General features: G+C 37.8%; 1 protein-coding gene and 1 long non-coding RNA gene across 3 annotated transcripts in view; one reads left to right on the top strand and one right to left on the bottom strand.

Annotated features, from left to right (window-relative positions):
• DDX10 (DEAD-box helicase 10) overlaps positions 1 to 25,569 on the bottom strand; it is a 219,261-nt gene that overhangs the window by 110,190 nt on the left and 83,502 nt on the right. The gene's annotated exons all lie outside the window — the stretch shown is intronic.
• LOC119240647 (uncharacterized) overlaps positions 3,258 to 25,569 on the top strand; it is a 38,174-nt gene continuing 15,862 nt past the window's right edge. For both annotated transcript variants that reach the window (XR_005124153.2, XR_008551013.1), the window contains exon 1: positions 3,258 to 3,384. This is a non-coding gene — a long non-coding RNA (uncharacterized LOC119240647). The remainder of the gene's footprint in view (positions 3,385 to 25,569) is intronic.

Here is a 25,569-nt window from a genome sequence, read left to right as displayed (position 1 = left end):
CTATTTTACCCACCTTAGACACTAAACTCCCTTGTGATACAGACTTTATCTTACTCACCTTTTAATTTCTAGAATAAAGCCTACACCATGCCCAAACAAAGCAATAATTATTTGTAAAATGGAGCTGAACCTGGGCCAGTGATGATCAATTTTCATTCAGAACAACATCCATTCAAAGATGCTGATATATATTGCTTTGTTACCTATTCTGGTATCTGCTTGCTTAAAAGCATAAAAATAATCTAACATACGTCTCACTTAACCTAACACTTATTTGTTGAGAAAACAGATTCACTGACCCTGGCAATAAAGTGTGATGTGAGAAAACAGAACTGTGTGAAGATGATGTCAAGAGCCACTCAGGGTACTTGGTGAGCTGCAATCTCCCACATCCTCCACCCAGCAGGAGAGGCTGTACTGTGCTCAGCGTAGGACAGGACTGTGGCTTCTTGTCTCAGCAAGACAGACCCAACTTCCCAGGGGCCCCAATCATCATATGCTAAACAGTGAATTTCCCAAATGACCACAGATATCCACAACTATGCTGTCTGGTGCCCTGTGGTTCATCTGCCTGTTCACTGAGAAGGCTGATATATCTCTTATTCTCTATTAAGGGAGAATAATAGGGGACAGGATATCTTCACTGGGATGAAAAATCTATGCTTCCTATTGAGCTAACTGCCCAAACACTGGCTTCCCTGAGTGGAAACAGGGGTAGACGCATGCCTTCCCACTTCCTGTAGATCCTGACTTCTGCTCACAAATGTCCCCTTTCCCCATTAAAACCTGTTTCTTCATTCGCACCTTGATATTGTAGAATCTGTCCTACACTCTGGTACATGACAAGTGCCACTCCTGATAAATTCACCTGCAAATCAAGAAGTTTCTAAACTTTTCTTCAGGAAGTTTTCTTTGCAGGAAGCATGCTAGATGTTTTACATTTCATGTTCTCACATGTGTCCCTCTGAGGTACTGCCTGCATCTTACAGATGAAACAAATAAGAAAGGTAGGGTCCAAACAGAGGTCCATCAAACTTCAAATTCTGTACCTCAAACTGTAAGGCCTGTCTTCTCAGGTGTCCACAAGGTCACCGATTACAATAAACTCTATTTGCCATTTACAGCAAAATGGAAGAAGTGTGATGGAATTATGTGTAATAAAGCCAGTCAGAATGACAAATACTGCACTTACTTGGTATATGAGTCAGCAAAGCAAAACACTTATTAAAAACCAACAGAACAAAACAAAGTGAGGTTTCTGAGGCTAAGAAGGGTGCAGAATGGAGACAGGGTCAAAGGGAAGGGTGTAAGGGATAGTGGGGAAATTTTATTTTTAATTTTTAAAAACTAAAGAAATAAAGAAGTGATCATGTTGTCCACTTAAAATCCTTCTGTAGCCTATTTAAATCCTCATGAAAAGGAGTCACTAGAAAGTATGATTATAGCAATTTTGGAAATACAGGGAATAACCTATAAATAAATAAAAAAACAACTCTAAAAGCATTCAATGTAAAGAAGTTTAGTCAAATCTCCAAATGCTGGAGTTCCTAAATTCCCTCAGAGATAGGCACACAGTTCGTATTTGACCAAATACTTTGACAGAAAATTCACTAAGAAAAAATGTTCCACTAGGGTACCTACTGCTCTTTCCATGTATGTTTCTTTTTTAATTACATCACATCAACAGTAAAAAATACATATAATTTCCAAATGAAGTATCAAATTAGGATTTGCCAAAATCCCAATCTAAATGCTTTTGTAAAGATCTCATGTTACCCTTTAAAAGTCTATGCTGGTACTAAAAAAACAGAGATAAATTGTAGTTTTCTTTTTTTCAAACTGATAAAATGTTGGCTGACAAAACAGTATAGCACTGTAGGAATACAAGGTCACACCTCTTCAAATGAATGTTGCCACTCCACACCCACCACCTAAAGACCAATAGGCCTCCACTCCATGTCCACTCGACCCTCCTCCCCCAATCCCACTCTCATTGCTAACCTCAGTTCTGCAGTCAGATTCTGAAACTGTTTTTGTTGGGTTGACAAATTGTATTTTCTTATGTCACTCTAGGAGAAAGACGATAGTAATTACAGACAGAGTTGAAGTAAAGTTGGGGGAAAGTTAGAAAGGTAATAAGACTTCTGTGACAAGCTTCAGCAAGGCTTCAGGACAAAAGAGACAGCATGTATAGAACAAAATAGACAGGGGAAAGGACAGCCCTATTGAGTAAGACAGTTACAGTAATAAAAGGAGACAATGTGAAAAACAAAATCACAAGGAAGGGACAGGGAGAGGGAAAGCTCTATGAACACAAATACATCTCACAAATAGGGATGTGTTGCAAAAACATTGCACCATACTGCAAAATTATTTTTTAACCTAATAGACACTCAACAAAGCTATCAACTCTCAATTGAAAAAAATAAAATGATTAAACCAACGGGAAACTTTGAGTTTCTTATACAGCTACTGACAAGATGTTTAATTGCCATCCATCCATCCATCCATCTCCCAAATATTTTCTCCATTATACTAAAAGAATGTCTGAGATATAAGACTAGAGGTGGTGAGTCCAAAAGAAAAGAGCATTATTGGTAAATGAAATGAGTCTTCGGGACTTGATGCTTTCATTTCCAAGTTAGTATGCTAGCAGTGACCAATACTATTTACAACATATTCTACGCTTTTCTTCTCCAAATACTTCAATTGTTTAAACTATATGGTAATTTGAAGGATTCAGTTGTATCATTAATAAAGTGATAACTTAAAGGTGGTCCTAATAAAAGATTTACCTTATCCTCAAACTAATCTTAAATACATTCAATTTTAATCTAATCTAATTTAATCTAATCAAGCAAACAGGTTGAACTGAGAGAATTTTTTTCTATTAAAGTGCAATTAATTCTCTAGTTGTATATTAAGATTTCTGGGGTTATATTTTATAAAATGCACCAATAACTTGCCTCATTAATTCTCAATGTAAGCTGCTAGATATGAAAAGTTCTTAATAGAGACCACAGACTATATCATACAGTAACTTGATCAAAACAGTACTATTCTCAACAATCTATTTGGACACTAATCAGAAGTCTTGTTCAACTAAAGTGGTACTGGTACTGTATGGCTAATTTTCAATTTGCTTTACAATGAGCTACCTGTTTCAGGAATGATAAGTAAATGCTTTCTCATTATTTTGTCATAAAAGAGCTATACCTTCACAATGAAGTAAAATAAGCTCTTACCTTACTCAGAGAAGTGTGCATGCATGGGGGGAGTGGATAGGGAGGAAATACTGATGTAAGTAAGCATCTTATCAGTGAGTTTCTAGAACTGCTTTCCATGAACTTCATCCCAGCATCACCTCCCCAGTTTACTTCAAGGGTAAGTATCAAAATTGGCCACACAAAATTACTTTGCTTTACAGGATAGTGGTTGTTTTGGTAGTCAAGAAGTCAGGACCAAATTGCTGATCCATTTTTAAGAACCATGAAAAATCTTGCATAACCTGAATATTCAACTTCCCATCAGTCATTCTTATTCTATCTGTATCTTACATGAATGATATTTTCTGTTAATTTAAAAGTATGTTTTAAGTTACTTCAAATTCCTTGTGGGATTAAGAAACATAAAATATTAAAAATAGGGGAGTCTGTCATTATTCAACACACACATACTGGACATCTACCACACCAGTACTGCCAGAGGTACCTAGGATACAGTGGAGGGGACAGAGGGCCTGAAGAGGTCTGACTCAGTGAAGAATACGGTAGAGTTAGAATATATTGCGAAGAAAAGAAAGACAAGAGTAAAAGGAAGGTGTGAGTGGTAAGAAGGGATTTAGGGATAACTCCTAAGTTCTTGGACTGAGTAACTGGGGTTAAACAACCAAGAGATATTAAATAGCCAGTTAAAAGGTAAGTAGAAGAGGTTCAAGACATATGTTTGGATTAATTTACAAATTCAATGTCACTTTGCCTGGGGAACATAAATAGACAGAAAAAGATGGAACCAGTTAGCCAAGAAAACCAAGAGGTAGGTAGGAGTCATGATAAGAGTAAAACCAGGAAACAAAAATGGAGAAGGTAATTCCAAAAAGAAATGCATCCAAACAGAAACCGTTGCTGATATTTTGATTGAGTCCTGCTTCTTAAATTTGTTAAATCACTACCCACCATAGCTAGAGAAGTTTCAATAGTATTCTAGGGACACAACTCTGACCAAAATAGGTTGAAGAGGAAATGTGAGATAAGGGAGTGACAAAAGATAACTGTCCATTTGCTCCTTTGAGGAATTCTCTTTCTCATTCCAACCCTTAAACAGGGAAGGTACAGAATTTAGTTTTTTTTGAACTAGAGTTCAACTACATAACAGCTTACTTTGTTAATGTGCTAGATTGAAATACCTAGTCATCAATTTTACATATTCCACAGAATTAAGGATAATAAATGAAGATTTTTCATGACATCGAAGTGTTTATTGGGAAGAAAATAAAATCACAAGAATCTACAAGCATTATAACAAGAGTCACACAGCTAATGTGTTTTATACCCTATTAAACAATGAGACATAATACAGCTATTAAATGATGCAACTACAAGGGTATATTTACTAACATGAAAATTCTCCCAATAATGTTGATTTTTTAAAAAAGGTTTAAAAATCAAGGCATAATGCCACCTCTGCTCTGCAATGCAAAACGTGTTAGGGAACAAAGAGTATGTCTATGTGCCTAAGAAAGAGAAAAAAAGCCCACAAATACACAAAAGGGTAGGCAACTGGCTATATCAAAACACTTGATGGGGGCCTCCCTGGTGGTTCAAGACACAGCACTATGAAGCTATCCCCAGCCAGCGAGCAACCCACATAGCGCGCAGACCTCTCCTGTCTCGCCCGCTGCTCACCTCAGCAGTGTATTTCAGTCAGTCTGCTTGTTCTGTTCCCCACTGTCTCTGGTGAATCCTCTCACCTCCCACACCTCTGGCCTGTACCCCAGCTCTTGTATGCATAAATAAATAAATCTTAAAAAAAAAAATACATGACAGGACTCTGGTTTTTTCATTATTTTCTTATTTACCGAATTTTCAGCAGAAGAGCAAATGATGAGCAAAAACTACAACATAATAAAGTTCATTTGCTGAGAAAATTGTTCAAATAATGATGAACAAAAGTGCCACTTCTCCTAGATGAGCTTTAATATCAATTACTGAAGGAAGTCTTTGATTCCCCTTTTCTTTCTCTTCCCTGCAGGCTGACTGAGGTGCCTGCACCACTCAACGTATCCAGCAACTATAACTGCCAGTTTGTCTGAATTTATATTCATCAGATTATTCAGATATAGTCAAACCAGTATATTGTGGGCATTCAGCAAACATCACTTGTTTTCATTTATTCAAATATCAAATTCATTGTTGTACTTCATTTTTCCTAATGATGAACTTACTTCTCTATTAACTTACTATGAAAATCATTCTTTAAATTGATGTTCTTTTAAATAGATGTTCTAAAGTAATTCAAAAATTTATGAGTTTTTTGTACTTTAGAATCTGGAGTTCAAGATTGTATAAATCAAAAACTCTCTGATGCTATATTAGTACTGTGCAAAGAATTTAACCTTTTGATTGTATTCAGTGTCCTACAGTAATATATGACGCACGCTGAGAAAGCACAGGCCACAGTGTGGTAATTTATCATCCTAAATTGCAGGAGATCCCTATAGCTGGGGCTAATTAAGTAGTAGGGATATAACAGTGACATTTTATTTAGAATCTTAAAAAAAACCAAACCAACATTTCATAAATGTGATTCATTAAAAGTGAACAAATGACCTACTTACAAATAGGGACTGATACTCAAAGTAAGGAAAATTGTGCCTTCAATATTTGCATTCAAAAAGCATATCTATAGGGCCTCCCCGGTGGCGCAGCGGTTGAGCGCTGGGTTGCGAAGCTGCCCGCAGCCTCTGCAGCGCCAGTTCGATCCCCAGCTGCCGGCGAGGGTCCCACATGGCGCGCAGACCCCTCCTGCCGCCCGCTGCTCCCCTCAGCAGTGTACTTCGGTCCTTCTGCCTGTTCTGCTCCCTGCTCTGGCTCTGGTGAATTCTCTCACCCTCCCGCGCTTCTGACTGTACCCAGTGCTTGTATAAATAAATAAATAAATCTTAAAAAAAAAAAAAAGTCTTCAAAAAGCATATCTATATAAAAAAAATTAAAAATTGGAAAAGGCCATGTTTCAATTACAACACAAAGTCCCCATTTCTTATTATATGTGTAACTCCCCTAAGTAGCTAGTATATATTTTCTGGTAATATGTTATTCTATAGTTCCTGACAAACCTTTTAGGAGAAGTTTTTATTAAATTTGTGTAAAATGATATAAAGACCAGAGGTAAATCATACCATTAAAGAACAGATCCCTAATTAACATGCTTTCAAAAGTAGAAATGTATTAAAAAGTTTTTTTAAGGCAAGTACTAAATTCTAAAATCTGCATTGTTGATGCATATTGCTATTTCATTTTTAACCCAGTCCATCTCTATGCAAATAAAACTCAATTTTTGAATTTTTAAGTAAAATATAACAAGCCTACTCCTTTTGACCTCACCTTCTTACTGTGATAGAGGGACTGACAAACCAGTTTACTATCATGTCTTCAAGTTAATAAAGGAAAGAAACAAATCTCATTATTTAAAAAGTCAAATTTGATTGATGATCCAATTTTACAACCATGAAAGCAATTAAGCCCATTTTACAGAAGGACATCAAGAAGTTTTGAACATCTTAAACATTAAATGTTCATTTCCAGGGAAGCTATTGGATCATTAATAGCATTCATTGATTTTTTTAATACATATTTTTTAATTTATTTTTTCATGCATACAAGAACTAGGGTAGAGGTCAGAGGTGGGGGGAGGGAGAGAGGATTCACCAGAGACAGAGTAGGGAGCAGAATAGGCAGACTGACTGAAATACACTGCTGAGGGGAGCAGCAGGCCAGACAGGAGAGGTCTGCCTCGCCATGTGGGTATCTCCCCAGCCAGCCCGGGAGTCAAACCTGCGCTGCAGACAGCCTCACAGTGCTGTGCTCAACTGCCTGCACCTCCAGAGAGGTCCAGCATTCACTGATTTTAAAAGATTTAACACATCCCAAAATGGTTAAGTTTTCATCCTGCTTACTTTTTGGCTATTTTAAGCTACCTCCCAGAATCATGCTAAGGGAAACACAGCTAAATCTATCTAATAATTAATCACAGAACTTCCTGATGTCCTAAATCGAAGAGGTTTGGCAGAGCATGGAAAGGTAACAATATAAGAATTCTGTTATTCAAGAGGCTAAACTGCTAGTTTTTTAAATTGCTATTAACATTGATATACTAAAAGTTAACGGGGAACATAATGCACACCTGAAGCCTATACAATGTTACAAACCCACTGTTATTTCAAAAAACAAAATCACTAACATAAAAAAAAAATCTCCAGCTAGATGAAGAAAACATTGGGCTACTAAGAGTATCTAATCAGGTACGGTTTGTTCATTTTTGATCAGTCCTCAGTATGGACAAGGGGTAAGACAGTAATAACTCCAGAAGACCTCTACCAAGACTTAATTATAAAAAGATATTGTGGAGCCCACCCAGACCCAGCCACTCAGCATTTGCATGAGTGTATGAACCATAGCAAATTTGCACTCAGTTAAGGCTAAGAAATTAACAAAAAGATGAAATTATTGAAAAAGGCTTCATGAGGTAGTATAAAAGAAATTCAGCATACAAGTTTTTGAACTACTTATTACCATCTCCAAATTCCAGCTCTGCCATGTAGTAGCTCAGTATTTGTTAACCTCCCAACGTTCAATTTTATCACCTTTAAAGCAGGAAAGATAGGAAAGATAATATATCTTCAACAGAGCTATCTGAAGAATTAGAAAATATGAAAGTCAGATAACACAAAACCAGTAACAAAACCTAGAAATCCGACTGTAAAGCTGAGGTTACCAGAGAAAGAGAGTAGAGAGGGAAGAGAGGAACTGGGTCAAGGGGGTATGGTGGAGGACTGTGGTGTGTTGGCAGCAGGTCTGATGCGTAGACATATACCTGAAGAGGTAGGATTCTATATTTCTGATTACACACAGTATTCTAAACCAATGCTACCTTAATAAAAATAAAGAAAATAAAAGGAATTACTTAGCAAACTGCTTATCACAATAAATGTTCTATCTTGTCACTACCAAGGCAATGAACAAAGCAGAATGTACTAGAGGTGTAAGAGATGAATGCCCAGGTCAGAGACCAGCAGAGAAAGGGAGTGGACCACAGGTGTTCTGTGTTTTCTCACTTATCTAACTTGAATGTCATCAACCTGTCCTGGTCCAGATATACCCTTTTACTTGGTCCTCCTCCCCCTTCTATAGCCTACTTCAAACTACATCCAGCATCATCTGACCACTGACCTCTCACTCCTCCTACCTCTACTTCACTTTGATGTGCTGCCACCTCTCACTCTTTCCCTCTCCCATACACTATTGGAATCTCGCCCCTCTGGCCCCAAATAAAATAGCTACCAGCTTAGGAAATAAACTTCGAATGACATTCATAACTAGTATTTAAGGAAACAAAATAATTTAGGACAAGTATTAACTGAGATAAACTGACAAGCATGTAGCCGTAGTTTTAACATTGGCTTGATCAGGATTTGTAGCCAAAAGATGAATAATAATATCAAAAGATCAGCTAAAAAATTGTTTAACCTTTCTACCCATTTTCTAATTGAGGCATTAAAGAAAATTATTAATCACTATTCATACACTACCAAGAAAGGAAAAAGAGTTTGAAATATTTGGAGACTTCAACTCTGGCAACATGATGGAAACTCTCCCACCACATGTATCTAGAAACACTGATAAAATATAATCAAAAAGCTTTACAGTAATTAAATATATTGCTAATTTTGCAAAAAAGAACCCGCTCCTACCCTGCCCAGAGTCAAGAAAGAAAAAGGAAATTGGGAAGGCCTAAGGGTTTTTTTCCCCCACACATAAACATACTATAACACTATTTGATTATTATTCTCACACCGACACAGAAGAGATGCAAGAAATTAGAACTATTAATCCTCTATGAAACACTTAAAAGGCTGTGCCCTCCATGAAAGGACCAGGAAAAAATATGCCTAGCAGTCCCAAAGCACACAAAACATTAGCTCAATTTGTGCTCTGAGCTTTGGATTAAAGAAAGAATATAAGCAGAGGGGATGAATTTTTAAAATACCAGAATAAAATAAAATAAAAACCCCAAGGTGGGGTGTCCAAACTTACACCACCAGCAATCTCCATATTAAAAAATAAACAAAAAGTTAAATGTTTATGTTGGGAATTTTGAAAAATTCTAAAGTGATAACTTACTCTATGAAATATTTTAACATAAAGAATCTATTTATTATATCTATATTTTATCAATGGAATGGATTGAATATCCAAAAAACAGACCCAACTTTGATCCATATTTCACACCTCACAAGGGAATAAACTCCAAGTGGATCACAATATATGCACAATATTAGACCAATAAAATACTAAAATAAACCCTGGGAAGACTAGTCACAAAAGACAAAATTGGCAAACTCAACTGAGGGGAGGTTCCAGGTTCCCTGACCCACCCAAGAGAGAGTAAAGCTGAGCAGGGAAGAGAATAAGCTGGAGAGGAGACTGGAGAGGAAGGAAGAAAGATGGAGAGAGCAAGAAGGAGGGAGACCTGGAGGCACATGGAGCAGAGAGACATGTGAAAAAGCTGCACTGGCTTCTTGGTCCTGGACAGGTTGAAACAGATGGGAGTGAGAGACCCGTGGGGAGGTTAACAATGACAGCTTTTATCTCTATTTAGATTTTGCTCTTTTCCTCCCAGAGTTGTCTGTTTCTGACTCTTTTCTGGGCCCCCACCAGAAGCTGCCTTAGACTTGTGGCAGGCTTTTGGGTCTTGCTTTGGGCCAATCCTGTTTGGCTGGACATTTATCCATGAGGGGATGGGAAACTTCGAGTGCCAGATTTACAAACTATATTCTTTGTCTTATCTGTACTGCACACTAACTTTCCATTAAAAGTCTTAGATGTTTTGTCATGATGCAGCTGATGACAGAACCTATTTAGAGCAGGTAGGTTTGGGGGTTGTGGGGTGTCCCCTCCCTGCCCTGTAACACAACTACTTAAAAATCTTAAAAATATGGCCCAAAGTCCGTTAAAAAAAAAAAAAAAAAAAGACATGGTGAAAACAAAATCAAACCAAGACCAAAGTAAGCAAACTAGTTATAATTCATCAAATAGGAAGCAAAGGTCAATATTTCCCAATATAAAGAGTTAAGAAAAAAGATCAAAAGCCCAACAGGGCAAAAGATATGGCTAGGCACCAGAATGGGCAATACAAATGGGTAACTCAAATATGAGAATGTGAATGAAAACTTCCTGTCTAACTGGAAGAGATACAATATTTGAAAAGATGCAAAAGATGCTGTGTTGGGAGAAAAAGTCATGCCATGAATTATTAATGAAATGTGAAAGAGCACAACTCACAATACCTATCATACTTCAAAATTTACATGCCCTGTGGGTCAGTGATTTCACTTCCAGAGTTTCTTTCATAGTTATTTCTTTTTCAATGATGAGAAATTCACATTCAAATAATTTCAAAATCAAAAGAAAATACATATGGCTTTGGCTGGTAGTCTGTTTTCAAAACCATGTATTATGAATTATATTATATCAATTTAAGTACAACTTGGGAAATTTGTTCATAAACAGAGTCAATATTTTTTCATGGCATTTTATGTCACTGCCTTTTTATTATTACAATTTCAGAACTCATTCATTGTATCTTAGTACATACATGCTACAATTCATTTAGTCAACATCAGTCACTGAAAAACATACAAACAGAAAGGTTGATAAAACCTAAGAATTAAAAAGTAATGCAACTCACTGTTGACTACTATAACAAATGTACTTATAAATCAATGTAACTAATGAGATGTCTGTTTCATTTGAAAAGATCCACCAAGTAGTAACATCCTCCTTGCTCAAATGCAGCTTTTGAGAAAAATAGCACTTCAGAAATGAGACAGTTTACCTTTGAAAGACAAATGTGAACTGAAAACAAAGGGGCTAATATGATGACAAACACAGCAAGACCTAATGATGACATTTAGCACAATATTTCAAAAGCACAGTATCAGAATATTAAAAGTTTACTTAACAAGTCCTAAAAGGTGACTGAATTTGTTTAAAGTGTTATCTATTCACTGTGTTGTCCATTCTACAAGCTGTGAGCATGTATTAGGCAAAGCCTCCTGCCACAGGGAAATTAATGAGCAGACTGGCGGTAAGCTAATAATGAGAATAGAGCAATACTTTTCCTAGATGATAAACAGAATCATAGTAATGTATTTACATCTAACTAGTATCACTATCAATTGTTAAGTCAATGTTGACAAAAAACACGAAAACCTTACAATATCACAAATATAGAAAAAATAAAGCAAAAATTCTGAGTCCAGTTATTCAGCTTTCCATACTTACAGCCAATTACTCTTCCTTATATGTTCCTTTTTAGAATTGCCTTTTACTCTATTTGTCCTAACCAACTAAAATTCAATAGATCATATCACTTCTAAGGCATAAAGGCACTGGGAAACTGGTGGACAGGTAGTAAAAATGTAACCGGGCACTAAATAGAGAAATACTGTTATCCAAAAGACAAGAAACAACAAATGTTGGAAAGGATGTGAAAAGAAGGGAAGCTTAACAATGCTGGTGGGCATATTAAATGGTACAGTCATTATGGAAAGCAGCACAGAGGTTCTCAAAAAATTTAAAAAATAGAGAGTCCATTCAATTCAGTTATCCCATTTACCAAAAAATAACAAAACAATAATTTGAAGAGATACATGCACCACCATGCTTACTGCAGCATTATTTACAACAGCCAAGAGCTGGAACTAACTGAGCACCATTCAACTGACAAATGAACAAAGAAGATGCTGTGCATATATACAATGGGATACTATACAACTACAAAAAAGATGAAATATTGCCATTTGCAGCAACATGAATAAGGGGTATTATGCTTAGTGAATAAGCCAGACAGAGAAAGACTAACACTTTTTGAGTTCTCTCATAGGTGGGACATATAGAAAACAAATGAAAATACAGCAAAAATAAACTTATGGATATGGCACCACATGGCGGTTACTACAAAAGAAGGGGGGATGGGTAGGTCACGTAAATCAGGACAAAGGGTCAATAGTTGGGAGAAGGAAAGAACTGGATGCTTAAGCAGTGGACTTTACCACAGTACATTATGTTGTAATGCAATGCTATTTCAATTTTTAAAAATTCACATTTTCAAATAGTTAATGAGACAGTAAAATCTTCAGAATATAGTTATCTATAACGATATGGGAAATATTTTTACAATGTAAAAATATATATCCATCTATTGAACTAAGACATACTGAGCACATAGTATGTACCAGGCAATGCACCAAACTCCTGGAATCTGTTTGAACCACACAGAAAAAGTATCCTCCTACTGGACCATCTCCTCCTAATGGATCACATAATCCAGGAAAGAATACAAAAGAACCTGTTCACAATAATGTAATAAAGCTCAATCCATGAAATGAAAATAAACAGAGCTATACTCACTTTTGAGAGTTCTTTTCTATTCAATGAAAGAGAAAATATATCGTCTGCCTGCATTCTAACAAGTATCACTAAGGTAATATGTACATTATGCCCCAGATGTTCTTTATTTTGAGGAAAAAATACACATATAGATACATTACAAAATAACTTTTTGATTAGCTGTCATATATGCCAGATGATAGAAGATGATGAATAACCTTTTAGCTTTGTTTCCTTTTTAAAAATAAGTCTTGAGAGAAGTTCAGAGAAGGTTCAGGAGGTAACATGAGGGCTCCTCTCCTCCTCCTCCTCCTCCTCCCCCACTCCGCCCCTTCAAAGTCCAGTTCAAGTTCCACCTATCCCCTGAAGCTGCTCTTTTTCAATCCAACATGCTGACCTTGGATCAACTCCTACCAAATAATTTAGCACTTAACTTTATACAATCTTACATCATTGCCTGATTTTTATAAATTCTATCTATCTCCATAATATCTATCTCCATAATATCTCTATCTATCTCCATAATGTTAAAGATGTGAGAGGTTGAAAGTGAAAAACCAACACCGCCACCACTATCAAGAACAGACACTGTAGTTAGGCACAGCACTTTGTACAGCTGAGTACAAACAGAATGACTGATATACACAAAGTGTGCATCAGCTTGCCAACTACTGATTAGCTGATTCAACAAAATCTAGTGATTTGCTGTAGGTGAACAAAACAGACAAAAATATCTTGAAGATTGCTTGTTCCCCTTTTTCTAGAAGGCAAATAAAAAAAACCACATTTTTCCTTAGATATCCAATGGCTCTCCATTCTGTTGCAGAGATGGAACAATGATTAGAGGGTTTAAGTGTGATGGGGGAAATATACAGTCATCTATAAATATAATTGGGTACAGCACTTCCCATCTGTTCTCCACACACGTTGTCGCCACTGCTCTCATGAAATATACTGTAAAATAAAATACCCAATTTTTTAAACCTGTGAGTTCAAAAGGAAAACTGAAAAGCAATCATCTCTATGATCCCTCTTTAGCCCAGACTTCAAGCTAGTGAGATTTGCAAACAGAAGAATTACAAGTAGAACAGATGTTTATCAACTAAGGAGGAAAACCATCTGTGTCATGATTAGCCATGCCATTCCCTGTGCCGATGATCACTTTGCTCAGACCCTATTTTAATGCTTGATATATTGTCCTATCTAGTTAAGATATCCATCTATTCAGAGAGACCTTGATCTTACTCAAACTCTTCTTCCCAGACATGTGCTCAGTGCAGGGAGAAAAGTCAATAAGCATTTATGAACGACTTAATGGGACAACACATTCAGGCTGCAAACACTTCTTAAACAGTAACCATTCTTATAAAAAAAAAAGAAAGGCTACCAATAGTATTGGTGATTTTAAATCTTTATTACTACCTTTCAAAAGTTCCATCATTTCATATTGTATGAACTAATTTTTCAGGTATTTGCTATGCCTAAGAGACAAGGCAATAGGGCCTCCCCTGGTGGCGCAGCGATTGAGTGCTGGACTGCAAAGCTGCCCACAGCCTCTGCAGTGCCGGTTCGATCCCCGGCCACCGGGTGAGGGTCCCACATGGTGTGCAGACCTCTCCTGCCGCCCGCTGCTCCCCTCAGCAGTGTACTTCGGTCCTTCTGCCTGTTCTGCTCCCCGCTCTGGCTCTGGTGAATTCTCTCACCTTCCTACGCTTCTAACTGTACCCAGTGCTTGTATAAATAAATAAATGAATCTTAAAAAAAAAAGAGAGAAAGAGAGAGAGACAAGGCAATATAACCCTGGAGATCAATTACCAAAAGAGTAGTATAAATGCAAAAGGAATTCATTACTTCATTTTTGAAGTGCCTAGTATGTCTGCCAAGCACCATGCCAGACTTTGCCACTCCATTAGCTACCATTACTATTAGCTCTGGCTAATAATGGGGAGTGTGAGCTCCAGGAGGCCAGGGAACAGAATGCATCTCTGTCTCTAGCCTTTACCGATCACCCTGGACACACAGATACTTCAATATTTATTAAATGAATCCAGCAAGCTGACAGACAGCTCCTCCATGTGCCTCCCATTCTTCATCCTGCTCCCACTTTTAATGGCATTCATCTCCTAGCCTTTCATTTTCTTCCTCTGGTTTGATTTTATGTTTGTTTCTCTGATGTACTTGAACTAACAATATACGATGCCCTCAATAAATGCTTATTGAATTATCTTAACTATAAGAGCCTTATCTTTCTGGCCCACGTATACTTCAATCCTAAGAAAACAAAACAGACCCCCCGCCAAAAATGTAAGAGTTGGAAATTGCCATGGAAAGCGTCCCATCAGCAGTGTGTAACTTTAAAAAGAGAAGTGACAGTACCTGGGAGTGAGAAAACATCAAAGGAATGTTTCACGTGGTTCTCACAGGTCAGCAAAAGGAAAACACAGTCCCGACACAAAGACCAAAAACTCATGGCCGGCACATGGGTATCTGCTTTACTTCTCATCTTCCCTCACCTAGAGATTTACTCTATAAACAACAAGTTATTAAACCCCAAAAATTTTCTGCTGAAATTAATAATCTGATGTTACTTTTTTAAAAACATGAAGAATGGGAATACAAAACTACATGTTAAGTATATTTTATATGAACTCAAAGGTAACTTCCATTTACATTACATGCCTCAGAAACAGAATAAGGAAAGTGAATGATAAAAAATAAGTTCTAAAATACTACTCCTAGGTAATATTAATTATCTGAGTGGAAAAGACCCTGAGTAACAAGGCAGGAAAACTTTCAACATTGAACCAAGGTGGACATACTGAAAGACAGCTGTGGGCAAAGAATCATTGTCTGACAGGGGGAAAAAAATGGAAATCAAGGAAATGGAAATAAGCAGTCAAGAAAAAGAAAAAGTTGCTAGAGATAACGTGTCTGTGCAGCGGTGAATTGGGTCTAGAGAATACATTCAAATCTGATTATAAATGCACAGTTCTCTGAACTATGTTTTGTCCTATTAACTACGTTGCATTTACAGAAATAAGTATAGACATTAACTTGATAGGTTGCCTCTGCTGGTAGAACTCAGTTGCATCTATATCTAAGTCTCAAGGATTGATAAAAATTTCAAGTCTCCAAAGATAAGTTCATGAGACAAATATTATTCACGTTAACATGAAAGGCAGGGAAGGATTTCTACTAACATGCACTTACCACAAGAAGTACATGTATGTATATTTCCATACAAATGTAAGTGATTCACAGTAGAAATCTTAATTTAAAAAGTAAAACAGAATAAAGTTTCAGAAAATAACAAAAGAAAAGCAGCTTATTTGAAGCATAACAGAGCCAGAGTGGAGAGAATGCTATATCCCCCGAAGGGAAATAATATGCTATCTTGCAACCATAAATTTTTTTTAAAAGATTTATTTATTTATTTATTTATTGATTTGCTTGTTTGTTTTTTATTTTATACAAGCACTGGGTACAGTCAGAAGCGCGGGAGGGTGAGAGAACTCACCAGAGCCAGAGCAGGGAGCAGAGCAGGCAGAAGGACCAAAGCACACCGAAGCACACTGCTGAGGGGAGCAGCGGGCGGCAGAAGAGCTCTGCCCGCCATGTGGGACCCTCTTCCTGTGGCCGGGGAGCAGCAGGGGATCGAACCGGCGCTGCAGAGGCTGCGGGCAGCCTCGCAAACCAGCGCCCAACCGCTGCACCACCGGGGAGGCCCGCAACCATAAATTTTGTAAAGAAATCAGATGTTTCATTTTTCTTATACATAATAGAGGACTAATTGAAATTTAAAAGACTGCCTTAAAGAAGGAACGAAAAGCAACTGGCACCTTATTACTGGGTTTATAAGTATACTTTAAATCACATAAGTACACTATTCTTTGCATGTCTCAGACCTAGGCACACACACACACATTTCTGAACTTGCTGAACAGGCTGTGATAAGCTCCACTTGGTCAGTCATAGTAAGCCACCCTGTACTTAACATACACTGATTTTCATTTCCAGGCTTCCCAAACTCCCCTTTAATTAATAAATTGGAATGACAAAATTCTTATAATTACCATTCTACTGTTATTAAATGCTAGCATCTAGATTGGATAATGGCACAGGGCAGGAGAAAAAAGGACTGGATCTGAATTCTAATTTTACTACTTACTAGTTGTACGCTTTTGTTTACCAGTGTGTGGAAAGAGTGTCTAGCACATAAAATAATACTCAGTTCTTTTTGTATGTGGAGAAGCAACTGCTGCTTTTAGGGACTGGTTGCTCTAAAAAGGGTAAGAAGAGCATAGGGAATATATTCAAGTAAAAGAAAATAGTAGCTGATTAATAACTAAGTCAATCAAACACAGAAGTTAATGCCACGTTACCATACAGCTATAAATATTTCTATTTGTGCCTGTATTTGATTTTCACAACAGGGTACAAGAGAAAACTAAGGCTGTAAGAGGTTAAAAAATGTGCCCAGGAACAGAAAACAGGACATAGTCAGGATTCTCAAGTTCTGACATCTAGTCCAGTTTTTCTATACTCACCAAGATACTTCTAATCCTGAAACTGTTCAACATTTCACAAGTTCAGACACTTTGAAAACATGTTTCTAAACACATTCAAAAAGCATAGTCATCTTAAGCTTTAAAGAAAAGAGAAAGACAAGGCAGCAGCACAGAGACCTACAGATGATCCTGTAGCAGTTCACAAAACAGTCTTATCTGTCCCTTTCCCTTCATATATTAGGCAGCAAAGGAGAGTCAGAAATAAATATTTATTTTCATACTGTTAGAACATTGTGGTCTAGCTAAATATTTTATTAACAAAATTAGAACAATCACACTCTGCATTCAAAGTACCCATTCTGACATTCCACAGCACTTAATCTAACAACTGCGGGGTCTTTTCTATGAAGAGCAGATGCACCATCAGCATCTTCCAGGCTCTGAGAAAGAAGAAATTACTACTTCAGTCAGGTCTGCAATTCTGAAAATGAAAGGATTAACTCTTTATGAACATAAGCCAATATTTGACAAAATGTCAAAAAACAACCAGGAATCATTTTCACCTCCACATAATAGATTGGCAGGCATGCAAAAAGAATGGGAAAATTCCATTCTCACCCTTGAGCAATCAACTTACAGAGTAAACTCTCAAAGAAGTATAAAATGTATGGTGAAAATGATCAACTGAGAAAATGGGAATAGGTCGCACACAAACTATAAATATTACAAAAGGAACATTCTTCAAATAAATGGTTCAATCACATATTGCTAAATAAAATTAGGCAAAAGCATCATTTGATAGCATTTCCCATATGACTGTCAAATTAATTTCTTTTTTTTTTTTTTTAATTTTCTAGAGGCATGTCTTATTTATTTATTTATTTATTTATTGTTTGTTTGTTTTGTTTTGATACATGCACTGGGTACAGTCAGAAGCGTGGGAGGGTGAGAGAATTCACCAGAGCCAGAGCGGGGAGCAGAGCAGGCAGAAGGACCGAAGTACACTGCTGAGGGGAGCAGCGGGCGGCAGGAGAGGTCTGCGCGCCATGTGGGACCCTCCTCTGGTGGCCGGGGAGCAGCCGGGGATCGAACCGGCTGCAGAGGCTGCAGGCAGCTTCGCAACCCAGCGCTCAACCGCTGCGCCACCGGGGAGGCCCAAGAAATTAATTTCTTATAAATTCAACTCTAGCAGTTGCAAAAATCCATACCAATAGATTCTCATTAGAAGCATTTAGCTCTATTCAGACAGACATAGTGTCCACGAGGAACAGGAAAACTGCTGATCTGTGGTAGATAGACAACTGGAGAATAGGGCAGTAAATATGAAAGTACTCATTTATAAAAAAAAAAAATGCAAAAATAAGTTAGAAAAGAGACTCAACAATGTGGACTAGAGCCATGCTAGAAAAAAACTGAAGGTGAACTGCTTTTAGGAGGTCAGTGTAATTCTCTTAGTGTCCATACCCATGTCCACCCCATCGACATTCTACTGCTGCTCACTGAATGTCAACTCTGCACCAGGCATGGTGCCAATCCTGGGGTATGAGAACAAAGTAAGACCACAACCTCCTGTTCTGTAGATGCCTAGACAAACGGAGAAGCTGAATTTAAAAACCAATTAATTGCAACATAACAAATGCCCCAGAAAGTGTGAAGTCTGTGCAAGGGCAACAGAAAGGAAACCAACTCAGACAGGCCCTTTCTTAATGAGGGGAGTGGGGAAGCCCCTGAAAGAGAAAAGTGATTCCTAAGGCCCTAAAGGATCCATTAAAGGTAGTTTCATACACATCTAAAATGGTAATATCCATGTACCATCTTGGGAAAAATGGAGAAACAGTCATTCAAATTATTGAGTTCTGAGTTCAGATAAGGAACCCTGGCAAAGGCTTTAACAAATAGTGAGATTTTTGTCAGATACAAAGAAACAAGATTAAGGTATCTCAGGCAGCGATGATCCTATTTGTGAAGCCAAGGAAAGGGATATGCCACTTGATGAATTCCCAGTAATTTGGTGGAGATGGAGGCAGGGTGGAAAGTGAATGGGAAAAGAATTAGAAGAGAGATGACGAGGACTGAGTTTTGCATCAAATACAAAGCACTTAGTATGACATGCTAAGGACTTTGGGAATCACAAACAGAAAAGGTCTGGGTCTACTCTACAGCTGTAAAAATTATCAGATTTGTACCAAAGAGCTTCTTAGGATGGTTCTGGTTCATGGAAGCCAATAACTAATCCTTTTAGGATACTATCATACTTGCCACACAGTCAACAGAAAACAAAGTTCTTGTCCAAATTGGAACCTAAATTTTCTACACTGAAAAAATACTCCATTATACAACAGAAAAGTAAGATTTGTCATTTACAGCCTTATTGATAATTTATTTCCGAAGAACTAACTTGTTTTCCAGGTCACCTAGGCTATCCTGAGTTCAAAACAATGTTTACATTATAGTTTCAACAGCTCTTTAACATACAAATTCATATATGGCAAAGCCTGGAAAGAAAGGGGAAGCCCTAAAATAGCAGATATATTTCTTGAATCAGCATGAAACAAATGGAGTCTAAGCAGGCAATTTGCATTAATAAGAAAAAAATTACAAAATTTTTTGATTAAAAAAAAAAAAAAAGCAAAACAGGGACTATGTAGTGGCAACTCAGCAAATGGGAATCCAGTATAGGGGAGGTGAAACTTCTTCCACCTTCCTAGTGTCTCCAGCTGGGCCTAAGAGTTAAACTAACAAGAGACAGATTCGTATCATAAGAACATACAAATTTTATTAATTTTTTATGTACATGGATACCATCATGAGGAAAATGACCCGAAGAAGCAGTTAGGTATGAAAGCTTGTACATTAGGCTGGACAAAGACTAGTCAATTGCGTGTAAGACATAATGTGATAAGACAAAGGGGGAATGGCTAGAACAACTGATAAAATGAGCAGGAAGAGAAAGGCTCATCAAACAAGGCTGGTTTGTACCGATTTTCCTCAGCCTCTCCTCACTCCTGGAGTAGGGAAGGTGCCTTTCACAAAGCTTTATTTCCTGCTTTCAGCAAGAAAAAGTAAACTCAGAATAGCCTTCTTGCATCTGCAGGTTTTTTAAATATGCTTTAACTCAAAATAATCCTCATGCCAGAGGAGCATATTTTGGGGTAGTATATTCTGCTACCCTGTACAACCAAAGTCAAATAAAGTCCCACAAGCTGGGGTGGTTTTCTTTTTCCATCCTACCTATAATCCACAGTAATTCCTCTCAGGTATCTAATATTCTAACATCCTTAATTTTCTTCTCATAAATAAATGCTATTCAATAAATGATATTCAGACTTTAAAAAAGATAATTGTGACAGTTCATAACAGAGATTAACCTTGAGGGCACTATGCTAAGTGAACAAAGTCAGTCTTAAAAATAGAAATACTTTATGGTTCCATTTGAGGTACCTAGAATACCCAATTTCATAGAAACAAAGCAGAAAGCAAGTTGCCAAGGATTGGAGGGAGGGAAAAACAGAGAATTATTTTTAGCAAGTACAGCGTTTCAGTTTTGCAAAATGCAAACTTTTTGCAGATTGGCTGCACAACAGTGTGAATACACTAAACTATTGATTGCAAACTTAAAAAGATGGGAAATTTTATGCTGTTTTTAAAGATCTATTAAAGTCACTGAGACCACAATGGTGAATAATTTAGGCTGAGTCCCTGTCCCAAAGAGACAAAAAGTTAAGAAATAAGAGATTCTGTGTGTGCGTGTGTGTGCATGCATGTGTGTGTGTGTATGAAGTGTATCCATATTCTATACCCACTGAATATTGGGAGGGCGAGCTAATGACATAATTGAAGTATTTTTAAACAAGATTAAATTAACATCCATATATAAGAATATAATCAATGAGAGCTGGAGGTATTGAAACAGCATTAGAAAAACAAAGAAAGAAAAGAATTCAAGGGATCCATTCGAAGACGAAGTTATTAAGGTTTCTAGCATGAGTTCTGCCCCTCTGTTTCTAGCATGAGTTCTGATCCCCTCGGGATCATTATTAAGGAGTGGCTGAGCAAGCAGATACAGGGCAGCAAAGTGCACATGATACAGAATAAGGTCCTTTCTATTGCTCCTCAAGCCTCCAGGCCATTTATCAAGAATCAAAGAATTGCTTTATTATTTATACCTTTCCCCATCTGAAAAGATCTAAAAAGGTCAGCAAATATCCACTGTCCTGTTACTAGCTGTTGGTCAAACACAAGGGGAGCATTTATACTCTGCAGAATTTGAGCTGCTGTGATAATGCCACAGTTCTCCTAACAAATCACATAATAGATGCAAATCTGAAAGATTTTATAAATGAGTTTGTGATAACTCCAGTCATATGTTAAATGTACTAGGCAAGCCCTTATTTACTCAACAGAGCACTATCTCCTAGAGTGGATCTCCTTGTAATAGAAATCATTTATCTATTTTGTTATATCCTAGTGTGGAATCCTTTGCATACATCCCTACTGCAGCAGGGGGAAAAGGCTTGGATTGAAGTTAAAAGAAAGACAAATTAGATAAAGTACTAAAAGAGATCTCCTGGGCCTCCCTGGTGGCACAGAGGTTGAGCGCTGGGCTGCAAAGCTGCTGGTTCGATCCCCGGCCGCCGGGCAAGGGTCCCATATGGCGCGTACAGACCTCTCCTGCCATACTCGCTGCTCCCCTCAGCACTGTACTTCGTCAGTCTGCCTGTTCTGTTCCCTGCTCTGGCTCTGGTGAATTCTCTCACCCTTCCGCACTTCTGACTGTATCCAGTGCTTGTATTAAAAACAAAAAAAAAATTATTTCTAGGGCCTCCCCGGTGGCGCAGCGGTTGAGCGCTGGGTTGTGAAGCTGCCCGCAGCCTCTGCCTGCAGCGCTGGTTCGATCCCCGGCTGTTCCCCGGCCACCGGAGGAGGGTCCCACATGGTGAGCAGACCTCTCCTGCCGCCTGCTGCTCCCCTCAGCAGTGTACTTCATCAGTCTGCCTGCTCTGCTCCCCGCTCTGGCTCTGGTGAATTCTCTCACCCTCTCACGCTTCTGACTGTACCCAGTGCTTGTATAAATTAATTAATTAATTAATTAATTAATTAATTTAAAAGAAAAGAGTATTTCTAAAAAAAAATAAAAGAGATCTCCTTCTAAATACCAAAAGAAATTGAGACTAGAATCATCTAAAGCATATTACAAGAATGGAAATAATAAGATTGAAATATTATAGAGTTTTTGATAAAAAATAGTTAATTATGCTATCTCAGGTTAGACCCCACTCTATGCCTTTACACTTTAACTTAGTATGAATACTACTGCATTCTATGAAACAGTTACCACAGTTACCAAAAGAACAAACTAACCTATGCCAATCTCCAAGACCCTTATCCATTACTGAGTCCAATTTGATTCAAGACTCCATGGTAAAGAGAAAGATGAATAACAATCAAGATCCCAAAAAGCAGACTGTCCAATGGGAGATGAAAGAGTGAAACACAAATATACATTCAATAAGAACACAAGAGACTTGACTACAAAGGTCAAGAGGAACAACGGAGTTCTGCCTTGCAGAACAAAACCATAAAAATGTTTTTTTAAAAAAAAGATTTATGTATTTATGCATACAAGAGCTGAGGTGTAGGCCAGAGGTAGGGGGCGGGGGGGACTAGGGGATGAGAGGATTCATCAGAGACAATGGGGAGCAGAACAGGCAGACTAACTGAAATACAATGCTGAGGGGAGCAGTGGGCGAGACAGGAGAGGTCTGCTGTGCCATGTGGGTCAGCTCCCTGGCCAGGGATCGAACTCATGCTGCAGTTGCTGTGGATAGCTTCATAGTGCTGAGACTTAACCCCTTGCACCACCAGAGAGGCCCTAAAAAATGTTATTATTGAAAAATAAATGATCCCAAACCTGGCTCTTTGAAAAGTCAGTAAAATTGGTAAGTCTCTTTTTCCCAAATACCAGGGAAAAAAGAGAGTAAACACAATTCACATATCAGGATGATTCTCAAATAAGAGAGATCATCACTAACAGTTCATACAGACATTAAAAGGCTAATAAAAGAATACCACTAACAACTTTATGTAAAAAAATCTAGTAACTTAAAAGGCACAGACAGATTTCTTGAAAGGTACAAACTACTGAAGTTCATTCAAGGAAAAAAAAGAGATAAGCTTGACTAACCCTATTTTATTAGAGAATAAGAATTTGTAGTTTAAAACCCTTTACACAAGAAAATTCCCATGGCTTCCTTTAGTTGTACCAAACATTTGAGAAAGAAAGAGTAATGTGATAATAACTCAAGCAAAATATTTAAGAGGAAACATTCTCCCAATCATTCTGAGTCAAGCATTATCCTGAGACCCAAATACATAAGCAAAAATCGTTAACAGTGTATTTGCAAACTGAACCAAATGATATATAAAAAGAACCATGGTCAAGAGAGATCTATTCCCAGAATGCAAAGCTAGTTTAACATTCAAAAATCAATATAGTTTAACATATTAACAGACTACTTTTCCCCCCAAAAGAAACCAAGTGATGTTTTAATGAAAACAGACAAAATCCAATACTCATGATAAAACCAGAAATAAAAGGAAAAGGAATTTCCTCAACTTAATGAAGCACATCCCTAAAAATCCTAATGGCAACATCCTACATAATGTGGAGACAGTGAATGTTTTATTTTTTAGAAAGGTTGTCTCCACATTGTCAACATTGTTCTAGAGTTCCTAGCATGATAAGGCAAGAGAAAATAATAAAAGACATACAGATAGTAAGACTAAAGAAAAACTATCCTTATTCAAAGACTGCATGATGGTCAATGTGAAAACATCTAAGAAATCTACCTGAAAAGCTACTAAAACTAGTGAGTTAGCAAAGTCACAGTATAAAATCTGGATAAACCTGAACCTTCTCGAAAATGGTGATGCCATTAAACAAGACAAAGTTTAGCAGGGGCAGTAAATTCTGTTTTTGCAGGTGTCAGTGAAAATAGAATGCATTTGAATATTAAAAAGGAGGAAGGGGAAGAAAGTCACAACAAAGAGCATAATTTATATTCATGAAAAAGACTAAATTATGATTCATCAAGAATTGGTTATAATCCTGAGACAAGGTATCACAGACTATATATATATATATATATATATATATATATATATATATATGCACTGTGTACAGTCAGAAGTGTGGGAGGTGAGAGAATTCACCAGAGCCAGAGGGGAGAGCGGAGCAAGCAGACTGATGAAGTACACTGCTGAAGGGAGCAGCGGGCGGCAGGAGAGGTCTGCGCGCCATGTGGGACCCTCCCCCAGCAGCCAGGGATCGAATCAGTGCTGCAGAGGCTACAGGCAGCTTCCCAAGCCAGCACTCAACTGCTGCGCCACCAGGGAGGCCCAAGGCATCATAGACTATATTTACCTAGAAGACAGATACTGGTTTGCACATAAGATGACTAAAAAGCGTGTTTTAATACCCCTGGCTTCCTTCCTAGCCAAAACATTCTCTTCATAGTTTCTTGGGTTAATAAAACTACGTATCTGGGCTAAGGTAAGGGGGAAGAACAATGTATGTAGCTCCTTCTAACTTGATCATTGTGCTCATGCAAGAATTCCAAGAATTTCCTTTCAATCATCTACAGCAGGGCAGACTCCATTGGTTGAATTTCTCTCCTGTATTCTTTACTAAAAGAATTCCAGCTTCTTCAATTACCAAATGGCCACATGCTTCAGGGGAGCTGAGTTTATAAATCCCAGGGTGAGTTTTACTTTGTGGAACTCAAGTGTTCTGAATGCTAGAGAGCCACACAACAGAATCATATGACAGCTTTTAAAGGACCAGTGTCTGGACTTCCCACTCCTATTCGACTTAACTGGTCCAGAGTTGGAGTGTCTTTTAATCACTAGGGGATAAATCTAAGGACAAAAGTCCACTCAGTAGGAACTAAGGTTGTCAGAGCAGAAAGATGGATAGCACTTTGATCTTCATGACATTGAATTAATCAGCACTAGAACTGTCTTTCATCCATGTTTCTCATTACATAAAAGTAATAAATTTCACTCATCTTTTAGCTACTTCTGATGGTTTTCTGTTACTGGCAGTAAAAGAAGTTTTCCAGGTGGCATCCCTAAAACAAAAGGTTTTGAAGATTATGCCTGTGATAAAGCTGACCCCTGTTGGCCTGTGGACCAGGTTACAACAAACATGTCGGTGTGGCTGGTATGTGCCCCCAAGGAGGTAACCACTACCATCCGGGGGGCATTACCCTTGCAAACTTCCCACAGATTCCATGTAACAAATCTACTGGGCAAAGAAGATCCCACACCATCGCTGGCAAGGTGACCAGTCACCATGGCTGTGTGCATTCCTGCCTCCAGGGGCACTGGTATCG

Source organism: Talpa occidentalis, unplaced genomic scaffold (genome assembly GCF_014898055.3).
Source record: "Talpa occidentalis isolate TD23 unplaced genomic scaffold, MPIMG_talOcc4v2.1 talOcc4.12, whole genome shotgun sequence".
NCBI lineage: Eukaryota > Metazoa > Chordata > Mammalia > Eulipotyphla > Talpidae > Talpa > Talpa occidentalis.
Note: the sequence above shows the minus strand (reverse complement) of the source record. Positions and strands in the feature narration are given on the sequence as shown.